Source organism: Eulemur rufifrons, chromosome 5, assembly GCF_041146395.1.
Source record: "Eulemur rufifrons isolate Redbay chromosome 5, OSU_ERuf_1, whole genome shotgun sequence".
In the NCBI taxonomy this organism is placed as follows: Eukaryota; Metazoa; Chordata; class Mammalia; order Primates; family Lemuridae; genus Eulemur; species Eulemur rufifrons.
Genome location: NC_090987.1, coordinates 49,940,491 through 49,964,627, shown reverse-complemented (window position 1 = coordinate 49,964,627; position 24,137 = coordinate 49,940,491). Strand labels below are relative to the sequence as shown.

Here is a 24,137-nt window from a genome sequence, read left to right as displayed (position 1 = left end):
GGCTGAGGCAGGTGAATCACTTGAGCCCAGGAGTTTGAGGTTGTAGTGAGCTATGATACTGACACTGCACTCTAGCCTAGGCAAAAGAGTAAGACGCTGTCTCAAAACAATAACAAAAAACAACTTACAAGAGCATCAAAAGTTCTCAGGGATAAATGTAACAAAATATATGTAAGACTATACAAAACACTACTGAAAGAAATTAAAGACCTAAATATGTGGAGAGATATGCCATCTTCCTGGATCAGAACACTCAATGTTATTAAAATGTCAATTCTCCCAAATTACAAGACACAGTAAGGAAGACAGTATTTACTAGTGTAAAGACAGACTTACTGATTACTGGAACAGAAAGTCAGAAATGGATCTACACATACATGTCCAATTGATTTTTGAAAAAGCTGTCTATGCAATTCACTGGGGAAAGGATATATTCCTTTCAACAAATGGTGTTGGAACTGTTTATCCATATGCCAAAAAAAATAAAATAAAAAGCTTTGACCCCCTACCTCACTCCACAGAGAAAAAGAGGAAAATTACCTTAAACATCTAAACATGAGCTAAAACTATACAACTTCTAGCGGAAAACAGGATACCTTAGTGGCCTTGGATTAGTCAAAGATTTCTTAAATAGGTTATGAAAAGTAGAAACTATACAAGGAAAACAATTAGACTTCACAAAAACTCTGCTCTTTAAATGACCCTGTTAAGAAAATGAAAAGCTATACTGGGAGAAAATACTTGCAAATTATATCTTTATAAGGACTTATATCCAGAATACATAAATAGCTCTTATGAATCAATAAGATATTCCAATTTTAAAACGAGTAAAAGATTTTAACAGTTCATCAAAGGCAAATAAGCACAGGAAAAGATGCTCATCCTCATTAGTCACCAGAAAAACTAACAGTGAGATGCTTTGTCATTCATACGTAAGAGCTATATAAGTTGATCTTATGGAGACAGTCAAATAGATATGGGGTAGGGGGTCAGGGAAGAAGGAACAATGAAGAGAGATTGGTTAATTGGTACAAATATACAGTTAGTTAGAAGAAATAAGCTCTAACGTTCTATAGCTGAGGATGGCTATAGTTAACAACAATGTACTGTATATGTCAAAATATCTAGTAGACAGGACTTGATGTACTCCCAGAACATGGCAGTGATAAATATTTGAGGTGATAGATACCCTAAATACCCTGATCATTATACATTCTACGCACGTAATAAAATATCCATGTACCCCACAAATATGTACAAATATGTATCAATAAAAAATAAATTTTGGCCGGGCGCAGTAGGTCACACCTGTAATCCTAGCACTCTGGGAGGCTGAGGCGGGAGGATGGCTTGGGTCAGGAGTTCGAGACCAGTCTGAGCAAGAGCGAGATCCCGTCTCTACTAAAAATAGAAAGGAATGATTTGGACAGCTAAAAAACATATATAGAAAAAAAAATTAGCCAGGCATGGTGGTGCATGCCTGTAGTCCCAGCTACTCGGGAGGCTGAGGCAGAAGGATCGCTTAAGCCCAGGAGTTCGAGGTTGCTGTGAGCTAGGCTGACACCACAGCACTCTAGCCCGGGCAACAGAATGAGACTCTGTCTCAAAAATAAATAAAAATTTTTAAAAATAATAAAAATGAGGTGCCACTATACACATCCACCAGAATTAAAGACTAAGAAGACATCCTAGCACTCTGGGAGGCCTGGAAGGCCAAGGCAGGTGGATTGTTTGAGCTCAGGAGTTCGAGACCAGCATGAGCAAGAGTGAGACCCCATCTCTACTAAAAATAGAAAGAAAATTAGCTGGACAACTAAAAATACATATAGAAAAAACTAGCCAGGCACGGTGGCACATACCTGTAGTCCCAGCTACTCGGGAGGCTGAGGCAAAAGGATTGCTTGAGCCCAGGAGTTTGAGGTTGCTGTGAGCTAGGCTGATGCCATGGGCACTCTGGCCAGGGCAACAGAGTGAGACTCTGTCTCCAAAAAAAAAAAAAAAAAAAAAACTAAGATCAAGTGTTGGTGAGAATACGGAGAAACTGGAATCCTCATACAGTGCTGGGGGTTGGGGGAAAAATGCATAGTGGCAGGTACAGCCACTTTATAAATGAAAATAGTTGGTGTTATCTTCATGTGGCTAAGAGTTATTCGTATTCTTCCATTCTTTGTATAACAATCTTGGTGGCTATTACATGCTGCTTATACTTCAACTTCTGTATCCTAAGAGCTGCATGGAGGTATCAATACTTGCTAAAGGCTACTTTTTTAAGCCAACCAGCTACAAGCTCTACATATAAGTGGATTCATACCATATTTGTCTTTTTGTGACTGGGTTATTTCACTTAGCATAATGACTTCAAAGTTTTGACACATGTTGTAGCAAGTGTCTTTTCTTCTGAAAGCTAGGTAATATTCCATTATATGCATATACCAAATTTTGTTGATCTACCCATCCACGATGGACACTGGGTTGGCTATTGTGAATAATGCTGCTGTGAATATGGGTGCACAATGCAAATATATTTCTGATACCTTTAATTTTCTTTATAAATCCTTGCTTTGCTTTTAGATTTAAAGCTTCTGTACCCCAAGATCAGAAAATATATTCAATCTTATTTAACTTCTTCTAATGTTTAACTCTTCCCATCCATTTATCTGTAATGTCAATTTTTTAAATCAGAATCTTACTCTTTTATATAACTGAATCTCTTTCTGGGCTTTCTAGTCTGGTCTTTCCATTCTTATAACGTTACTACATTGTTTTTATTGTACAGTTTTCTAACACTAATTTTAGTGCCTCCTCATTTTTCTTTCTCGAAATTATCTTGCCAGTTCTCACCAAATGAATTTAGCAATTAATTCTGACAAGTTAAAAATGTTGGTATCTGGGTCAAACAATAAACATAAAAATCAAACCATGGAAGTACTAGGGAAAAAAATTCTTAGATGGGGAAAGCCTTTCCAAAATGTGATACAAATGTATGCTAGAAGCATTTTTTTTGAAGTTCTAAATCTAGAGTTTCTGTAAAGCGAATATTACAAGCAGACATCAGAAGTGAAAACACTTGCAATATATATGAAAAATAATCAGAGTTATAATAAATCAATAAAAAACTTATTACAAAAAACAGAAGGCATAACGACATTGTCCAAAGAAAAATAAATAGGTTGGTGCAAAAGTAATTACAGTTTTAGCATTGTTGAAATTTTCCATTTGATATTAGAATACATTCTTAAACATGGTTATCTTATACATCATTTTAATGCACATTTCTCACTTTATTTTTTTTTTGCTAATGACTTATTACTTGCTGTTTATTTTATATTTATTATAGACTACGGAAATGATGTTAGACAAAAAACAAATTCCAGTGATTTTCTCATTCAAGTTCAAAATGGGTTGTCGTAAAGCAGCAGAGACAACTTGCAACATCAACAGCACATCTGGCCCAGAAACTGCTAACAAACACACAGTGCAATGGTGGTTCAAGAAGTTTTGCAAAGGAGATGAGAACCTTGATGATGAGCACAGTGACAATGACCAATTGAGAGCAATCATCGAAGTTGATCCTCTTACAACTACAAGAAAAGCTGCCGAACTCAATGTTGACTATTCTATGTTCAGCATTTAAAGCAAATTAGAAAGGTGAAAAAGCTCGCTAAGTGGGTGCCTCATGAGCTGACCGAAAATCAAAATATCATCGTTTTGAAGTGTTTTGTCTTCTAGTATACAACAATGAACCATTTCTTGATTAGATTGTGATGTGCAACCAAAAATGGATTTTATATGACGACCCAGCTCAGTGGTTGGACCAAGAAGAAGCTCCAAAGCACTTCCCAAAGCCAAACTTGCACCAAAAATTGGTGGTCTGCTGCCCATCTGATCCACTACAGCTGTCTGAATCCCAGCGAAATCATTACATCTGAGAAATATGCTCAGCAAATCAATGAGATGCACTGAAAACTGCAACGCTTGCAGCCGGCATTGATCAACAGAAAGGGCCCAACCAATTCTTCTCCACGACAACACCCAACAGCACCATCGCACAACTGATGCTTCAAAAATTGAACGAACTGGGCTATGAAGTTTTGCCTCATTGGCCATATTCACCTGACCTCTCACGAACCAACTGCCGCTTCTTCAAGCATCTCGACAACTTTTTGCAGGGAAAACGCTTCCACAACCAGCAGGATGCAGAAAATGCTTTCTAAGAGCTCACAGAATCACAAAGCACCAATTTTTATGCTACAGGAATAAAGAAACTTATTTCTCATTGGCAAAATGTGTTGATTGTAAGGTTCCTATTTTGATTAATACAGATGTGTTCAAGCCTAGTAATAGTGATTTAAAATTCATGGTCCAAAACTACAATTATTTTTGCACCAACCTAATATGTAAACAGATAGAAGTATTCAAAATCATTCATAATTTTAAAACTATAAAATGATGACACAACTTCTCACTTAAAAGTCTGACAAAGATTAAGGTTGTGTTGGCAAGGGTTCAGGAAAACCAGCTCTTATATAATGCTCACAGGGCTGAAAACTTGGATATCTTCTTTGGAGAGAAATATGGCAGGAACCATCAAAATATAAATGCACGGCCTTTTATCCTAGTAATTCAACCTCCAGGAATTTATCCTACAAGTGTACTTGTACAAATATGTAAATATAATATTCAAAGACATTCAAGAAAGTGTTACTAGGATGCCCAAAAAAATCTACATATCCATTTATGCCTGGTTAAACAAATTATGGTACATTTCTATGCTGAAAATTATGCAAATGATAGAAATAATAAGAAATAAAAAAGAAGCTTCTTCTTTTTTTTTTTAACCTCTCCTTTTCTGCAGAATTTGTAAATGTCAGCAGAGCCTCAGCACCACTGCTGGGCCCCTTTCCATTCTCTAACTTACACTACCTAAATGTGTGAGTTAAAAAACCTAATCTGGTCTCATGGGTTTAAATACTTACCACGCCACTGACTTACAATTCTGTGTCTCTAGTTCTAGACCTCATGTAAAACTCCAGATTTGTATATCCAAATACCTACTTGACACCTTCACATGGATGTCTAGTAGGCACACCACACCAAAAAAAGACTACCGAGAACTCTTAATTTTCCTTGTCAAACCTCTTCTCCATACCCACACACCCATCTTTTCCATTTCAATAAAAGGCACCACCATTCATCCATCACTTAAACCCAAGAATTCGAAAATGCTGATTCCAGCTCTAAAATATATCCCAAATTAAATTTACATCCACCTACCTCAATAGCTACCATCCTAATTCAAGTCACCATCACATCTTGAATAAACTATTGCAAACAATTCTCAAATGATCTCCCTACTTACACTCTTACCCCCTCCTTCTCCTTATACACACACACACACACACACACACACACACAGGCCCATCTTCTTTAGGAAGCAGCCAGAGTGGTTTTTTAAGAGATGGGGTCTCACTATGTTGCCGAGGCTGGTCTTGAACTTCTGGGCTCAAAAGCAATCCTACTGCCTTAGTCTCCTGAGTAGCTGGGACTACAGGCTGTGGTGCCACGCCTTCAAATGGTCTTTTAAAACTAAAAATCAAATAATATCACTGCCCTACCTAATTTTTTTAATGGTTTCCCACTGAACTGAGAATAAAATCAAAACTCTAAAGTAACTATATTATTAATATTTGAAGTGGAATTAATGGAACAGACACATATAGAATTTTTTTCTTTTAATTTTTTTTTTTCCTCTTTCCTTTTTTTTTTTGAGACAGAGTCTCACTCTGTTGCCCGAAGTAGAGTGCCGTGGCGTCAGCCTAGCTCACAGCAACCTCAAACCCAAGAGCTCCAGAGATTCTCCTGCCTCAGCCTCCCAAGTAGCGGGGACTATTGGCGCGCCATGATGCCCGGCTGACTTTTCTATTTTTAGTAAAGACGGGGTCTTGCTCTTCCTCAGACTGGTCCTTGAACTCCTGAGCTCAAACGATCCTCTCGCCTCAGCCTCCCAGAGTGCTAGGATTACAGGCATGAATCACTGCACCCGGCCACATGAAGAATCTTTTAAAAACATTTAAAATCTTCAAAGAAATAGAAGATTGGTAATATGCAGCAGGTCTAAGCAATTATAAAGGAGAACCAGAGAACCAAGAAGAAATACAAGGAATGAACATAATAAGGGTTGAAATAAAGAACCCTTCAAATTAGGTAAATAATAGATGAACCAAACAATGAATTAGTGAGCCAGAAGATCAAGTAGAGGATAGTTCTAGAAGGCATCAGGAAGGGATTTAAAAAAAGGAAAAATAATAAAGTTAAGAGATACAGAGAAGTTAGAAGTGACAAAATCTATATATTAATAATGGAATTCCTAGAAAAAGAGAAAAATAATGGAGAAAACAAAATTTGAAAAAAATGACCAATAATTTCCCAGAAATTAGAAACGACTGGAAAGATTAAAAACCTCCGATTAATGTGTCTTGAATACATCCTGGCACACAGTTGGCTTCCAACAAAGTAAGTATTTGGTGAATGAATGAATAAATATTAATCCAAGAGCCAAACAAGGTGAAAAATGAACTACATACCCAGACACATTACGGTCAAACTGAAAGAGACAAAAAATTTCAAAAATCTTCTAGGGAGTAACTACAGGTCACACACACAGGATAAGAAATCAAATTGACATCAGAACTTCCCAAAAGCAACATCAGAGATAAGAAAACAATGTAGTAATTGTTTTCAAATTGTTTTCCAAAATGTTAAAGGGACAGTATTTCAAACCAAAATCATTAACCAAACTAAGCTATCATTTAAAAGTGAGGTTGGCCGGGCGCGGTGGCTCACGCCTGTAATCCTAGCACTCTGGGAGGCCGAGGCGGGTGGATTGCTCAAGGTCAGGAGTTCGAGACCAGCCTGAGCGAGACCCCGTCTCTACTAAAAATAGAAAGAAATTATATGGACAACTAAAAAAATCTATATAGAAAAAAAAAAAAATTAGCCGGGCATAGTGGCGCATGCCTGTAGTCCCAGCTACTCGGGAGGCTGAGGCAGTAGGATCGCTTAAGCCGAGGAGTCTGAGGTTGCTGTGAGCTAAGCTGACGCCACGGCACTCACTCTAGCCTGGGCAACAAAGTGAGACTCTGTCTCAACAAAAAAAAAAAAAAAAAAAAAAAAAAAAAAATAAAAGTGAGGTTGCCAGGTGTGGTGGCTCAGACCTGCAATCCCAGTGCTTTGGGAGGCAGAAGTAGGCAGATCACTTGAGTCCAGGAGTTTGAGGTTATACTGAACTATGATCAGGCCACTCCACTCTAGCCTGGGTGACAGAGCGACACCTCATCTCTAAAAAAATAAATTTTTAAAAAGTGAGGGTTAACTGAAGATATTTTCAGGCCTAAGAAAGCCTTAGAAGGTTTACATATAAATAGCTTGTTTGAAAACTGCTTTTGAGTAGGCACTCAAATAAGAATAGAAATAAATCTACAAGGACACTATGTAATAGTAAGAGTAAATAATCTAATAAAGTATACTTCATACAAAAAGAAAAAGGATAAATGGATAGAAGAATACCCTAATAATCCAGAACTAAATTCTACAGAACATGGCTACTGGAAAAGGGGGCATGGGGGAGGAGATCAGAGGAAAGTGAGTAAAGGATTTATCTGGTTTAGAGGGAAGATACACATTAAGAAACTGATTGTGGAAAATGAATAGAAATATAGGTCTCAATAAAATAAATGTGCACCTTTGAAGACAAAAACATTGAATCTCTGTGACAGAAGGCAGAAAAAATATTTTTAAAAGGTATAGTAAGTAGAATGTAAATAATTTCCAATGTAAGTGTTATCGCAGTAAATGAAACTCTCCAATCAAGAAAGTCTCTGAGGGTGGATAAAAAAAGCAATATACTTCTTTAAAAAGAGACCTCAAAAAAAAAAAAAAAAAAAGGCAGAAAAAGGTTGAAAATAAAAAGATAGGAAGAAGATATATCAGGAAACATAAACCCAGGCCTTTTTTAAGGCCCTATTTATGAACAATTCAGAGTTTTCCTGGTCTGGGCTTTTATTCAAGGAGCCCAGTCTCAGCTCCCTGCCATTCCTGAGCCTGTGGATCCCACTACTACAGGAAACCTCACACAATTAGGTGTATCTGTTTATTTTCCCTACAGGACAGGGCCTCACTTTCTGTTTTCTCTTATGACTTTGAGTTCGTTTTCACCTCAGACACCTATGGATTCCCCTTTTATTAAATTTAGTTTTATTTTTATCTACCTTTCCATATATTTGAAAAAGAAGGGGGCTTTTGCAGTCTGCCATTTTGTTCAGAAGTCCCCGGAAAATGTACTTTAGGTTAAATAGCTGAGAGCAAACTCTAAATTATTTAATTTCATCTATATTATGAAATGATAAAATTCAACTCATAAAGAAGGCTATGAGAACTGAAATCATATCTTTGCATTATGTCTGGTGCATATAAAATATTAAACGCTGCCCTCTACCTTGCCACCAATTTTTATTCTATTATCAATAATACCTAAAGAAAATAAAGAGATAACAGTGAGTACGGAATGGGAGTTCCTAACTTTATTTTAGTTCCAGCTTCCAATGAGCTGCAGCTGCTTTGGGGGCAAAAATGCTTCCTCCAAAATTGATTTGAGAAAAAAGGCAACTAGATTAAAGGACCAGTAACAAATTTCAATGGTCCTTAAGGGTCACTCAGTTAGGAAAGTGACCATTACTTTCTCTGTGATTTGATCTGGGAGCCTGAAGTCCAAGATTCTATTCTAAGATCTACCACTGACTTTTTACTTGACCTTCATCAGTTCTCAATATTTGGTTTCTTCTTCTTGAAAGCAAAATTAGATTAGATGACATCTAAGATCTCCTTTCCTTCCAAAATTCTGATTCCAGAATAGGAGGGTTGGAACAATTTCACTCCAAATATTTTTATATGAATAAAAAAGTGATAGCTTAAATTACTACAGATATTGCTGTTTTCCCCACATGCAAAAAAGAACCATTAATCATAAACACTAAGTATTTCCTACTTAAACAGACCAAACAGCTTAATTCTTTCACATTTTAAAAGTGGCTTTGAAAAAACAGTGGAAAAGGTTTCAAAATGGCCCTGCTTCTGAGGAGTTAAATGGACTTCCCACCCCCACCCCATTAGCCACTCAAGAATTCAGTCTATGAAAAAAGAACATGCTTCCTTTATCATACTTTACTAAAGTAAGTAATGGTTAATTTTCATAACAATGGCTTCTGGCAGCTATTCCATAACATTTTCCCACAAGAATCTAATGGTTGAATTCCAGGCCAAGAAATGAGTATCATTTAAAAAAAAAAAAATGGCAAAATTTAACCAACAGCATGCAAAAGATGAAGACAAAAGTACAAGCATCCATAATCCTTTACAACAAACTGTCCTCAACAATGTCCTTAAAACAATGTTCTTAAACATCCTTAAGGAATTTCTGTGGTCTATTTTATAAAGTTCTATAATGCTTTTACTTTGGCATGAATATGTACTACTTTTATAATGAAATAAAAATTTTAAAAATAATAAAATAGGTCTACTTCTACTTGGTTTGTTCTGAAGACCTGCAGTGCTCTGGGTAGAACCCAAGAGGAAAGAATACACGAGATGGCAGGTAAAAGACTGCTTCAGATAGAGGTAGAAGGAAAGGGATAAAAGGTACTTACATATTTTCTAACCCCATCACCAGAATAGGGAAGAAAGCAAAAGATTCAAGACAAAACTTCAATGCAGTAAACATAGACTGCACCTTTAGTTGGTGCTGCTAAATGTTATATTATCTTTCAGGAAATCAGAGCAATGCAAATAATTCAAAAGACTATACAATGTAAATAATTATAAATGGACAATATGCTTTAGCTATATGTGTATATTACATTCAAAATTCCACAAAGGCAAACCTATAGGATAATATAGAGTTATAGGCAGTCCAACTACTTGAAATATAAACAACTAATATCTACTAATCCTAGCTGAATAGAAGGCAAAATATATCAGGAGAAAATTACCAAAGTGGGGAAAAAAGCACTAGACGACTTGGGTTTTAGTAGTAAACTCCTTGGCTTTCAGTTTCCTCATTTCAAAATGAGGTCCATTCTAGTGCTAAAATTCTACCATTCTTTATCTACCCATCCTTCCTCAATATAGACATATCATAAAAAGTATGTCTAATAAGCACTGGTCTGAAGAATTCTCTTCAAAACTTCAACAAAAATGAATTAAGTTTGTGATGTTAGAAGATTTAACCGTGGATATCTCCTTTAGGTGTCATACCCCAGTTTGCTCATGCAATTATTCTATCACTTAACATTTACTAACCACCTAATAATGTCACATAATGGAACTAAGATGAACAAGACACAATCCTAGCCTGAAGGGATTTTAGATTTTAACGGGCAAAAGACAGTTTAATTACCACGCAGAATAATAAATGCCATAGAAGTATGATAATAGTAACAGAAAGGGAGCACCCAACTGGGGTACATGTGTATAGGGGCAGGGGTGGGGAATTTCAAGAAGATGTAACACTAAAATAAGAGTCTTGAGGATGACTGTGAGGTAGGTAGATATGGATGGGGCTGGGGAGGCGAGGATAAGTGTGTGCACAGGTGTGCTCACATGCCCACAAAAAAAAAAAAAAAGCAAGTCACATCAAAGCGATAGCAAAAAATTGAAGCACAGTGGGATAGAAAATGAGGGTAAAGAAAGTAGAAAGGAATCACATCATGAAGCACTTGTCATTGTGTAGTTTGATCTTTATGGTGACAAAATTTTAAGGCTTTTAAAAAGTTAGTGACATAATCCAAGTATTGTGTTTACGAAGATGTCCTTGGTAAAACTCTGGAAGACGGATTTAAGAGGAATTAGATAAGAGACAATGAGATCACTGAAAGTATAATGACCTGATTGTGAGGTGGGGTGGAGGAGTAAACAAAAAATATAGATGCCAGAATGACACCTAAGCTTCTAGCTCCAGCAGTGAATAAGAATAAAAATGCTTTGGAAATATTTTCAAGAAGCGATTAGCATCTATCTGTTGTATTTATCTTCTAATAGTAATAACTGAATATCTCCAATTTTTAAAATATAAAATTCTTATTACTTCATTAAATATTTACAAAAGAGATTAGTTTTAAAGAGTTTTTTTGACAATGTGAAACATCTTACTATAAAGGACTACATTCTAACAATACATTTAGAGTTTGTAAATAAAGTAATATAAGCAGTTGTGTTTACAATTATCTATTTGCCCTATGTATCTTTTATATATATATTTTTTCTTCCAGAGCTGTTAAGGTAGGTGTCATCTGCAATTGACAGGGTTAGCATAGACGACTTCTAAGGGTTTAAGATTCTGAAAAGGAGTAGCTGAGTTTACTGACCTCCTTCCCGCCCTAAAGGGTTCTAAATTGTTGCAACTTCCATAAACCAGTAGAGGGCTGCAACAGCTCAGAAAAAATGGTTAGGCAGCTTTACTTGGCATCTTTGGCACTGGCAGCAGAAAAAACTACCAAAGCTGAAAGTAAAAATCTAATAGCCAATATATTCATTTCACTGTTCAACAGTGGAAAAAGCTTACAGATTCTGAAAGGGGTCAGGAGTAATTCCCCAAATCTTGAAAATTAGAAACACCCATAATTAAGAATTCTGCCATTACCTCTTTCTTTTCTTGCAAAATGGTAAACTGAAGGCCAACTAAAAATCTAACAGAGTAGTAACTAGGAGGGGGGGAAAAATCCATCAAAATGAGTTAGAATTCACCACTTCTTTTCAGACCCACTGCTCCACACAGCTGCTACTAGACTAATCTTCCTAAAATGATTAGTTAGGTTACTCTCACATCTACTCATCAATACTGTTCTGCATATAGTGTAGTGCTAAAGTCTAACTTTCCCTTCACTAGATTTCAAGGTAGATTTCTACCTTATATATTCAATCTTATTTTCGGCTCCCCTAGTCAGACTGCTCTTACTGCTATACAATGTGCAACATAGTTTCGATGGAAAAGGTCAGGCTTCATTGAACAGGTGACATTGGAGATGAACTTTGAAGAAAAAGATTTAAATAGGTCCAGAGAAGAAGAAAAGCTCATTATGCTATTTTCTATACCTTGCTAATTATCCAAAACATTTCAAAATAAAAAATTTCGGTATTTTAAGTTTGCTCCCCTGCTTCCCCTCCAAAAGACAAGATATTGCAGCCAATTTTTGCAAGATACCATAACAACTGTAAATAAGCTTGGTGCCATAGTAAGTACTACTCACAGCCAAAATAGGGCTCTATCTCACTTTTACTGCTTTAACACTGATAGGCACATACTTTAGCCTTAAATGAAAGGACATTTAATTGCATAGGTAATGGGTGTTTTAACAGTGATACATAAAATAAATGATATTGGGATAGGTCATAAAAAACCCAAAAAAGTTTACAACAATCACTGCTCCCACAATATAAGCCTGGAAGCCTAAAAACTCTACCCCAATTCTTCATGCATTTATGGGGAGCTGAAATCAGTACCCTACAAGAGAGCAATGCTAAGGGAAGTAATGTTATTTTTAACTTGCATACCACACCATTTCTACCCTGACCCAACAATATTTCGGTTTAACACTGTCTCAATGCCTACAATTAGAGTCACTTCCATGACTTCACACCAGGGCAGAATTGTTTGGGCCTAGTCTTGATATGCTACCTCGCTTTTTCTGTCTCCAGCTCACTTTCCAATGTAAATTTACCTCATATTACACACACACAATTTCAGGACAACTGTATATCCCAAGGCAGTCAAAGGATAACATATTCTAAACTGGTTTTAGTAGTATGTGTCATCAGTAGCTCTTCTGGCCAGAGCAATTTAGAATTATAGACTGTTTCCCTCCCAAAGCAAACTGGTAAGAATAAGGAGAAACATGGTAATGAGGGACCAGAACAGAGTAAACCCACTGTATTCTAATAGCTGTGAAAAAGTAACATGAAAAGCTTGGTACTTTGAAAACCCCATAGCCAATTTAAAAAAGTGCGTATTTGATTTTATTTTTAAAATAAAACATTTCCTGGTTTGTAACCACAGAAATATTTTTGAATTGGAAAAAACAAAAAAGCAAATCTCACTGATGGTACGGATGTGTGCTTGATCTACCTATACATTTCCTTTATATAAAGAAAAATATTAATAACTTTTTCTGCTATAAAATAACACCTAAAAAAGAAATTTAGGACTATTTTAAGAAAGAGTCATACATCATATACTGAACTTAAATTTCCAAGTCAGTGATTCTTAGCCTTTTTTTTTTTTTTGGAGAGACCTATTTTCAGAGCCCAAAACCTGCAGGTCCTTTACCCTGAACATACATTCACCAAAAAAAAATCTGCAGCACAACTTCAAAATATTCACAGAATTTCTTCCTAATTATGGATCCTTGTTTTAAGTAATTATCTCTTCCTGACAGATTTTAAGCTGCACACAAGTAGAGAAAGTTTTCTTCAGATATGTGCTTAGAATTGGGAACTAAAACCTTAAAACCTAGGAACCTTTCCAGTGATCTTGCAGAAAATTTAAATTCCATATGACTTCTAGAATTATTTTCTAAGAAAATTTGTAATACAACAGTTCCCACCTTGGAATTTCATTTATATTAATTAAGTCCCTCATCCTACTAATTGTGGCCCTTCTCAACTGCTACCCACCTCTGCTCTTAGGCCCAGTTGATCCTCTGTGACAGACCATTCTCCTGACATTGGCACTGAGATTATTCTCATTCATTTAATACATGCTGACCATTCACAACGTGATGGAATAGACAACAAGACAGACATGACCCATGTCTTCACAGGCCTTACCATGTTCCTTTCTGTATCAACTAGAAAGCAATCCTATTTCATATGTCTATATTTTGTACCTACCCTGAGTGTGAAACCTTAAAAAGACACAGACTATAATATTGCCTTCACTTATATCTTCCCAAATGCCTGCTGCAACAACGCTAAATGTAATGCGCTGTGTATAGAAATATTCCTTTAAAAATTATTATGTAGTGTTTAAAACTTTATTATATCCATAATACTTGTTCATTGTGGTAAATTTCAAAAATTCAGAAATTAAAAGATAAAAAATTCTAATTACTTTCACATTCAATAACTCATCACATTTTCAGACTGGATAATTCAAGACCTTTCACTCTCTGTAAAAATCCACAACCATCATACAATTTACATATTTTTCCCCTAAAAGTTTTAAATTTACTTATGATTTTATCCTTTTTCTCTTAATAATATCATCCTCTTTGAAGGTACAGTTTTGAAAGGATGGAATACAGTAAACCTCACTCACTAGATACGTGTAACTTTAAATGATTTAGGTTAAATGTCCGATTCCCTTAAGTACTAAGTTTGACAGTTGGTATCTCTGACGCTTCACTTTGACACTTCTAGTTTTATTGTGAAGGTACATCCGCAGTCTTTCAAATGCATGGTTTGGCTTGTGATTATCTTTCAAATTTTTTTAGAGCAATTTTTGTGACACCACAGATAAGTCAAAACTTCATGTGATTCTCAAATGTAAGTTCCATCATGGAACCAATGGAGCACAGACAGGTTGAAATTTCAATGAAATGTCTGGGAAGAATGTGACTGATGAATGCGCAGTACGTCAATGGTTAGGTAAGTTCTGTTCTGGTGATTTTAATCTTGAAAATGAGCTGTGTGGGCAACCTGAGACCAAGGGGGATAATGATGAGCTGAAAGTGGCAGTGGAAGTGAATTTTCAACCTACGTGTGAATTAGCAGCAAGGTTTGATGTTACTATTCCAACAATATCAGAGCATTTGAAACAAATCGGCAAGGTAAAGAAGCTGGACAGATGGATTCTGCATGAATTAAACAAGCGACAGAAGAGAAATCATCTGGAAGCTTGCCTGTCTTCGCTGTCACGACATAAAAGCAAATCATTTCTATACCATACTGTTAGGTATGATGAAAAATGGATTCTTTTTGACAATCACAAGCATTAGGCACAATGGCTGGATAAAGACAAAGTGCTGACACACAGTCCAAGACTGAATGCTCATCAAAAAAGCTTCTGGTTCCCGTTTGGTGGTCCGTAGCAGGTATTATTCGCCACAACTTCATGAAACCTGGTCAACTGATTACAGCACATGTCTACTGCAACCAGTTGGATAAAATGATGATGATGCTTGGGATTAAGCAGCCGAGACTGGTCAGCAGAGACAGGCCAATCCTCCTGCAAGACAACACTGGACCACATGTCTCACAAACAACACTGCTCAAACTACAGAGGCTGGACTTGGAAACTCTCTGTCATCCACTGTGTTCACCAGACCTTGCACCAACTGACCACCACTTCTTCCAGGCCTTGGACCACTTCTTGGAAGGAAAAATATTCAGTTCTCAACAAGCTGTGGTAAACGTCTTTTGTGATTTCATTGCCACTCGCTTTCCAGGCTTCTTTGCCGCTAACATAAACAAAACTGTGTTGATAGTTTAGGTGCACACTTTAACTGTACTGTTTTTTGTTTGAGATAAAATAAACTACACTTTTGATTCGAAATCAGACATTTCATACTTAATAACTCAGACCTCATCTGCAAAATGGGAATAAGATAAACTTCACAAGGTCATTGCAAGGAGTCAATGAAAATTTCCATGGAGAATCTATTATCCATTATAGAGTATTTGTAATTTATTCCTCTACCAGTCTATTAGCAGTTCACAATGAATATGACTCAAGTGTGAGACTACGTGTTTCCCCCTAGGCTCAAAGGAGTTTCACTATTTTCTGCTACCTACTCCCAAATATCTTAGTTGTACAAAAGCTATAGGCAGGGAAACTTCTTGGACTATGGGTGTGAACAGAATAATAAAAGAACTTAAAGAGTAATCACCCCAATAAGGTAGTAAGTACTCTGGAGAAAATCAGGTTCTTCTGGGGTCTGTGAAGGGCCAATGGTGCTGTAAAAGTTATGATTCAAAAGATAAAAGATTAGAAAAAATATTTGCAACATACAACACACAGAAGAGTAATAATCTCTACTATATAGAGATTATGCAAAAAGGTTGAATTGTTAAACTCATTATACAGTCTTTTATAATAGCATATATTAATTTTGTAATGTAAAAACCATAATAAAACTATTAAAATATTATTTGTTCAAATTCTTGATTGCTACTTCTAGAAGTTGTAAGAACAAAGACAAAGAAATGGCCGAAGGATATGAACTGTCAATTCACAGAAGAAAAAATGCAAATGATTATCTCCCCATGTATTAGCTAATAATTCAAATTCCTATAGCTAGAGTCAAATAACCTACATACAACAATTAAAGGTAAAAGCATGAAGATGTAAAATAAAAATGGTAATATATTTTAAATTTAACACAAATATAAGTGTATGTATGTAAGTATCTAGATAAATATAAATAGAGATTTATTTTGACTAGGGGTTTGCGAAGCAAGAGAACACTAAGACCTGAAGGAGGAGGAGGAGCCACAAAGGGGAAAAAATGGACAAAGGAAAGGAAGAATGAGTAAGACAATTTGCTGTCAATAATTCCTGTTTACTTTCAGTAACATCAGGACAAATAGAAACATGGTAAAGAGGTATTTTTTTGTCCTGTTCAAGTGCAGCTTAAAGAATACTCTTCTTCATTCTTGAGATGTTTTTACAAATCCTGGAAGACAAGGATAATTTCTGAAGGCTGAATAACCACTATTGGGTTGATCTTAACCAGGAAAAAATTTCTTAGCATAATAGATTTACATTTATATAATACATAAATTTCAAGTTAGTTCCTGAATAATGAGATCTAGAGCTGGAGATAATTCTGGGGACAATTTTTGAAGCGTTTTCTTAACTAAATATGTAAGACACTCTCATCATATATTAAAATAACATATATGAAAGTATCTAACAGTACCTAGTATGCAGAAGCTCAACAAAAGTTCTTTTCCTTGATCACCAAGTCACTTCCAAGTAATGAGAATTAAATTCTGGTAGAAAGGATTTATTCTAAATCAGAGGTTGCAAGACTTTAGTATAGAACACTGGAATGCAAGCTTGGCTCTGTTACAATATTCTTGTGCAAATTATGATAGAAAATATTCTGTGAAATTTTAATTTTATGTAATTGTCTTTAACATTATTAACCATTACCACTAATTAATATTAATAAAGTTGTATGAAGAATATTTTTAATGTTTACTTCTATTTCAGAAGAGGTAAACATAACAGAAATACAGTTGTATACAATAGGGATTTGGTGAGAGAGAAAATAAAAAGTACATGTCTGTCTTTCTTCTTCCTTTAGGTTTGCCAACGCTTCTCTTTCATGAGTGAATTTCAAAGGAATCTAGCATTACTCCAGATAATTTTAACCTGGATGCAATCCATGGCTCAATACCATCAGATTAGCTGACAATCCTTGTTTTGCCTCATAGTTGTGAAATTCAAGAGAATCAGATGTAAAAAGTACTTGGTGAACTACAAAGCACTCTAAATTTTAAGGTATTATTTTTCTTTTATCTTGAGTCAATATAGCTATTTCTAGGCAGGAGAGAGCCACACATGGTTTTTGTTCTCTATTAGAAGTCAGAATGTTAACAAAACTCCTATGTAGGAGGAAGAACAATCTGAAATCTCAGAAGCTATAGAGCTCTCTCATAACTCTTTGGTATTGTTACAATAAAAAAACTATATAATAAAAAGGTTAACATTTCTCCAAACTCCTTATGCATAATCTTTATATATTAGCCACTATTAATCTTCTCTGTCTTATGTGTTGCAACAAGATAGTTAAAAGCAACAAAGTAGTTAAAATGTAGTTAACAAGACATTTTCCTTAATTATGGCCTAAATACAAAGTGATAACCAGAAAAGTAAACTATTACATATGAAACAATTTTAATGCAATAAACAGATGTTAAAGAATTGGCCAAAGAAAATACAATTTTTAAATTTTAGAATTTTTACAAGCCAAAGAAAAATAAATGACTTCTACCTTATAACTTGCAGCTTCATAATTTAACTCCTTTACTTGTCTCAATTTGGAAGCATTTCCATGTTTAAACTTAATTTTCTAAGGACTTAAGTTTGAATTAAATTTCTTAGACTTTTAGAGGTTCTCATTAATCAGAAAACCTAGTCTTGGATGCTATTTTCTAATCTGGACAAACTCAGCTTTTCTATTGCTGGATTTATTCCTTTGCAAAAGTCCTAAAATCAGTTTTTCTTCAGTCTCTGTGATTAAAGTATGTCTCTTTAGAACAATGACATTAATATCAACGTGGAGTTTGTTAGGATAGCCTCTTATAACATTAACAACTACAGTCCTTTTGTAGCTGGTGAGAATAATTTGCTTCTGACAATATAAAAACAGTAACAAGAAAAAGCAACAAGTATATTAGCATCTCATAAAAAGGCCTGATGACCTATCTTCCATGATTCTCATAAGGTATTTTTCTTTTCATTTTTTGACCACCCAGTAGAGAGTAAAATAGCTGGCCCACAAGCATTTTTCATGAAGTCTAAAATTTAAGAAACACTGACTTAAAACTCTTCAGAACCAGCTGTTTTCTCTTAATTAGAAACAGCACACAGAGCAGTGGTTAAGAAAGGGGAAACTAAAATCTGTTACTTATTCAGCTGTGTGAGTATCTACATCAACACATAACTGTTCAAACCTTCAGTTTCCTCTGCCATATGTCAGAATAATAATACGATCTGTTTCACAGGGTTATGAAAATTATCTGAAATATTTCACCTAAAACAGAGTCTTGCATATTCTAAGTGCTAAGCAAATATTACCTACTATTATCATGACATTTGTTTTCAGAGCTATAAATACTCTCATGATCTATGTAATACTATTTGGTCATTAATTATGAAATGTCTGATTTCGAATCAAAAGTTTATTATGTATCAAACAAGAAAGACAATTAATCAAAATATGAGCCTAAACTATCCACACCGTTTTGCCATCTTAATGGTATCTTGTTTATGCCAGCACTGAAGAAGCCTGGAGAGGAAGTACCAATGAAATCACAAAAGACGTTTACCACAGCTTGTTGGGAACTGAATATTTTTCCTTCCAAGAAGTGGTCCAAGGTCTGGAAGAAGTGGTAGTCAGTTGGTGCAAGGTCTGGTGAATATACTAGAGGACAGAGAGTTTCCAAGTCCAGCCTCTATAGTTTGAGCAGCGTTGTTTGTGCGACATGTAGTCCAGAATGTTGTCTTGCAGGAGGATTGGCCTGTCTCTACTGACCAATCTCGGCTGCTGCTTAATCCCAAGCATCGTCATCATTTTATCCAATTGGTTGCAGTAGACAGGTGCTATAATCAATTGACCAGGTTTCATGAAGTTATGGCGGATAATACCCACTACGGACCACCAAACAGACACCAGTAGCTTTTTCTGATGAATATTCAGTTTTGGATTGTGTTTTGGCACTTCATCTTTACCCAACCATTGTGTCAAAAGCTTGTGATTGTCAAAAAGAATCCATTTTTCATCATACCTAACAATATGATGTAGAAATGGTTCGCCTTTACATCGTGACAGCAAAAACAGGCAAACTTCCAGATGACTTCTTTTCTGTTGCTTGTTTAATTTCATGTGAAGCTCATCTATCCAGCTTCTTTACCTTGCCGATTTGTTTCAAATGGTCCGATATTGTTGGAATAGTATCATCAAATCTTGCTGCTAATTCACACACAGGTTGAAAATTCACTTCCACTGCCACTTTCAGCTCATCATTATCCCCCTTGGTCTCAGGATGCCCACGCAGCTCATTTTCAAGATTAAAATCACCAGAACAGAACTTATCAAACCATTGACGTACTGTGAGTTCATTAGCCACATCCTTCCCAAACATTTCGTTGATATTTGAAGCTTTCTGCGCTGCATTGGGTTCCACGATGGAACTCATATTCGAAAATAACACGAATTTTTGACTTATCCATGGTTTCACAAGAATTGCTCTTAAAAAAATATGAAACATAATCACAAGCCAAACCATTTGTTTGAAAGAATGAGGATGTGCCTTCACAATAAAAATAAAACTAGAAGCGTCAAAGTGAAATGTCAGAGATACCAACTGGCACAGTGAGTACTTAAGGAAATCGGACATTTCTTACTTAATTACCTAATACAATATTGACATACTGGTTTCTATAATAGTATTATAAATTTCAAACAGTAAAAGGTTTTTAAAACTTAACACCAAAAGCAAACAAAAGTTCTATTTTAACATTTCTATATACTTCAGATCTACCAGTTAACCTTAACATGAACTATTCAAAGCTGAGTTTATGAAGGAAATTATCTCCCACTATTGCCACATCTGGAAACAAGAGACAAATTAACATTGTTACTAAGATACTTTCACTATTACTTTCAAAAACGCCACTGTCTCTTAAAGAAGCAGATTATGCATGCATGAGTGTATATGAGAATGCTTTCAAATGCTACATAAAGAAACTTGGTATTCTCCAGGGGAAGTCAGGCTCTAACAACTGCAATATTTAAAATGTTCATAAGAGGCTTTACTAAGATTAGAACTAAGTGGGGATCAGAAAATGTATCTACAGTGAGTTATAATCTGTAAAATAGCAGGTGCTGAAAACAATAAAGCTGAGGCTAAGCAAAAACCTAGGGATCTAAACACCTTGCTATACTTTAAAAATTGTGTTTTTTAAAAAATAACATCACCACTTTTTATCTACATAAAAGTTTACAGTGTGCTTTCTATATAGTATTCTTATTTGTTGCAACTAACACACTGTAAATTATGTAGGAAAATTACTTTTGTAGATTAAAATGGCAAGGCTCTGAAAATTAATGTTATATGTCAAAAACCACTGATAGGAAGTGACAAGCCGAGAATTTAATAAAACCTGCCCTTCTCACTTATATTTCAGTGTTCTTTCCACAACTCCATAAAGCTACTTCTAAGGAAAGAGGCAAATTAGCATCTTCACATAAAGAAACCTATAAGCCAAACCACAGACTGCTTTAACTAGCTGCAAACTAGTTGTAAGTCATTTCACCTTATCAGGCCTTTATTTTCTCATCTGTGAAATGGATTAGAAAATTAGAAGTCCCTTCCAGTCTAAGGATAAATCTACCAGACGGCATCCTTTACACGGCACAGGCATTTTACCAATACGTGTTATTGTTAGCAACAAATTTCACGTCAGAAAGCAGTGTCAATAGCTCCTAGGCAACCCGTTTTAATTACCAAATTATTCATGCCTATCTGGCAGATGTTACCTCAATATGATTAAGTTTACATATAAAAAGCAGTCTAAATCTCTTATGGACTATGATGGAAATTACTAATCACACTAACCATTCTTTTTAGACTGAAAAAATGCTCTAAAAACATAAGAACGGTTTACAGAAAATTTATAGGTCAGCTAATATCAAGAAATTGAGATAACATTTTTAAAATTCTTCTTCGTTTTTAGAATAAAAATCTCTTTTCCAACAAATTGTTTTCCAAATATCCCAAGTGACTACCAGGTTCGCCAACCTATCTCAGAAGAATACAGTTACATTTTCCAACTACTTCTATAGAAAAAAAAGTAACATTGACATCTTAATAAAAACATCTTCCTTTCAAATTCATTCCACTCGTTGGACACTTGTCTCCAAATAAACTCAGGCTTTTTTTCTTGGATATTAGAGAACCAATATTAGGGACTGCACAATGTATTTTCAGCTACTAAGTTCTTTCCTCATCTCAGTATTTTTGTTCTCTTTACTCCTCCTCAAATACTCTTCATGGAATACACGCCCAGAGATTTCCACTTTCCCAGCTCTGCTTAGTCCATAAAACTATTCCGACAACGACTAATTCTTAACAATTACTATTAAAACTATAAGAGATCAAGAACATTAAAGGTACCCTACTTTTTACTCTAATTTTCCTTCCATGAATACACTTAACATTCTGGTTTTCCTTCATTTTAACACCTTGCCTGTCTCTCAAATAGAAAGCATAATCTTAATAGTTAAGCTTGATCTAAGTCAAGCTGTTTGAGGAGCTTTAGAAATGTAGCCAGTGCTTGCGTCAACTATAAAAGATCCTTAAGCAGTAAAATCTTTCTTCCCTTCTCTATAATCTCCTAAGGAAATATTTACAATCTTTAAATGTTTTTGCTTTTAACTGAAATTAAAGATTTTTCTCAAGATTAGTTAATATATAGACATCATTTCATACAGTCGACACTATCTAATTTTGCTTTTAAGCCATTTGGCACCAACAAAGCATATCTTTTGCCAGTTCTGAGCTAATCTCCAGGAAAACTTTTGCATAATGATTTAAGAAACTGAAACAGATCAGTGCCCAGGAGTTCTTAACGGCCTACTTAAGCATATGTTTTAAATAACCAGTTAATTTATCTTAAAATACCTATTTCACTAGTTAGCCTCCTTTGTAATTTATTTATTTATTTTAGTTTTTATTTTTATTTATTTATTTATTTATTTTTTTGAGAGTCTGGCTGTGTCACCAGGGCTAGAGTGCCGTGGCGTCAGCCTAGCTCACAGCAACCTCAAACTCCTGAGCTCAAGGGATGCTCCCGCCGCGGCCTCCCAGTGCTAGGATTACAGGCGTGAGCCACCGCGCCCGGTCTATAATTTAAAATACAGCAGGAAGACATGACTGAGAACGCAGGTTCATTTCAACTTCAAGATTACAGATAATTCCAAAGCGTTACAGATGACTGGGTCTGCTGAACGTTTCACTCGAGTTCGCAGTTTAGCCACAGATGTCCACTGGAAATTACAATCCCGGTGACTACACTGCTTTAAACGTTTCCTACGATTTCAAGTAGTGCGATATTGTTAACTTCCCATCCTAAAAAGTTTCTTACTGTTATTAAAACAGCTGTCAGCTGCTGGCCTTCAGTAACCTCTTTGTACAACCGTTTATTCAACGCTTTGGGATCAAGGATGCGTCACCCCGTATCATTCCTCAAAATGAGATCTAACAACCTGACATGCTCCAAGGGTCTCCGAACATCACTCGAATGGGCACTGGAAAACGGTGGAAAGAACTGAGCGCACAATGCGGCAAGGGCAGCTCACGCTGGCAATTCAGACTGAACTGCAGCGTGGCCGCTCTCCTTTCTCTTGAGACTACTAAAGCAGCAATTTCCCCTTTTCGTTGGCATCCACCTCTCCCCAGACCCCGGATACCTTCTGCACTCCCGGCCTGAGCGCCCGCACTCGGTTGCCGTCCGCGCACGCACAGCGGCTGGCGGCGGGAGCGCGCGGCGGCCGGGCGCGCCCCCGCCCCCGCCCCTGCCGGGTCCGGACCGGCACGCCGGCGGCGCCCTCTCGGGCCGCGCACACTCGCACGCACACGCTCCGCCAGCCCCGCCATGTTCCGGGAGTCGGCGGCGGCAACCCAGCCCCGGCAGCGGCGGCGAGGGGCACCCGCGCCCAGCCTCCCACCCGGCCCGCGCCCCGCCCCGCGCGGCGCCCCCGCCCAGCTGGCGGCTCCCACCTGCGCCGCGGCTCCTCGGGGCGCCGCGAAAGGCGGCGGCGGCGGGCGGGGCCGCGGCGGACCCGCGCCGGGGGCCACTAACGGCCTGTCACTGTCAGGCCGGCGGCGGCTCGGCACCAGGCTGGCCAGCGGCGCGTCCGGGGCCGGCGGGGTGGGCAGAGCGCGTCCCCTACCTTGCTCCAGGAAGGGAAATGGGAGCAACGCAGAACCGAGGAGTCTCCTCCTAGGCGTCGGGCACAGGCTCGAAACCGCGCCCCTCCTTCCTCCTCCCCTGTCGCCACGCCCCCCTCGCCCGCACGAACCCGAGGCACGGCCAGCGCAGGAGGGTTCACCCCCTGAACGAGTGCCTCGGTGTGGCCGTCGCTGTCGTTGTCTTCGTCGTCGCTGCAACCGCCACTAACGCCGACGGGGCTGGGCTTGAAAACATCTCCGGTCTCGGTCCGTCTCTCACCACAGCCTCCTCGCTCCCAGGACAGCGCCGCCCGGCTATTGGCTGCGGCGCGGGCACGTGACTCCTACGGACACGTGACTCCCGCGGGCACGGGACGGGCGGCGTGACCGCCCCGCCCCCCGGCGCC

At 37.2% G+C, this 24,137-nt stretch overlaps 1 protein-coding gene across 1 annotated transcript in view; it reads right to left on the bottom strand.

Moving 5' to 3' along the window:
• Positions 1 to 23,825, bottom strand: part of ANKRD12 (ankyrin repeat domain 12) — a 110,366-nt gene extending 86,541 nt beyond the window's left edge. Inside the window, exon 1 of the mRNA XM_069468554.1 lies at positions 23,733 to 23,825. The gene's annotated coding sequence lies outside the window, so the exon portion shown is untranslated. The remainder of the gene's footprint in view (positions 1 to 23,732) is intronic.
• Positions 23,826 to 24,137: the final 312 nt, after the last annotated feature.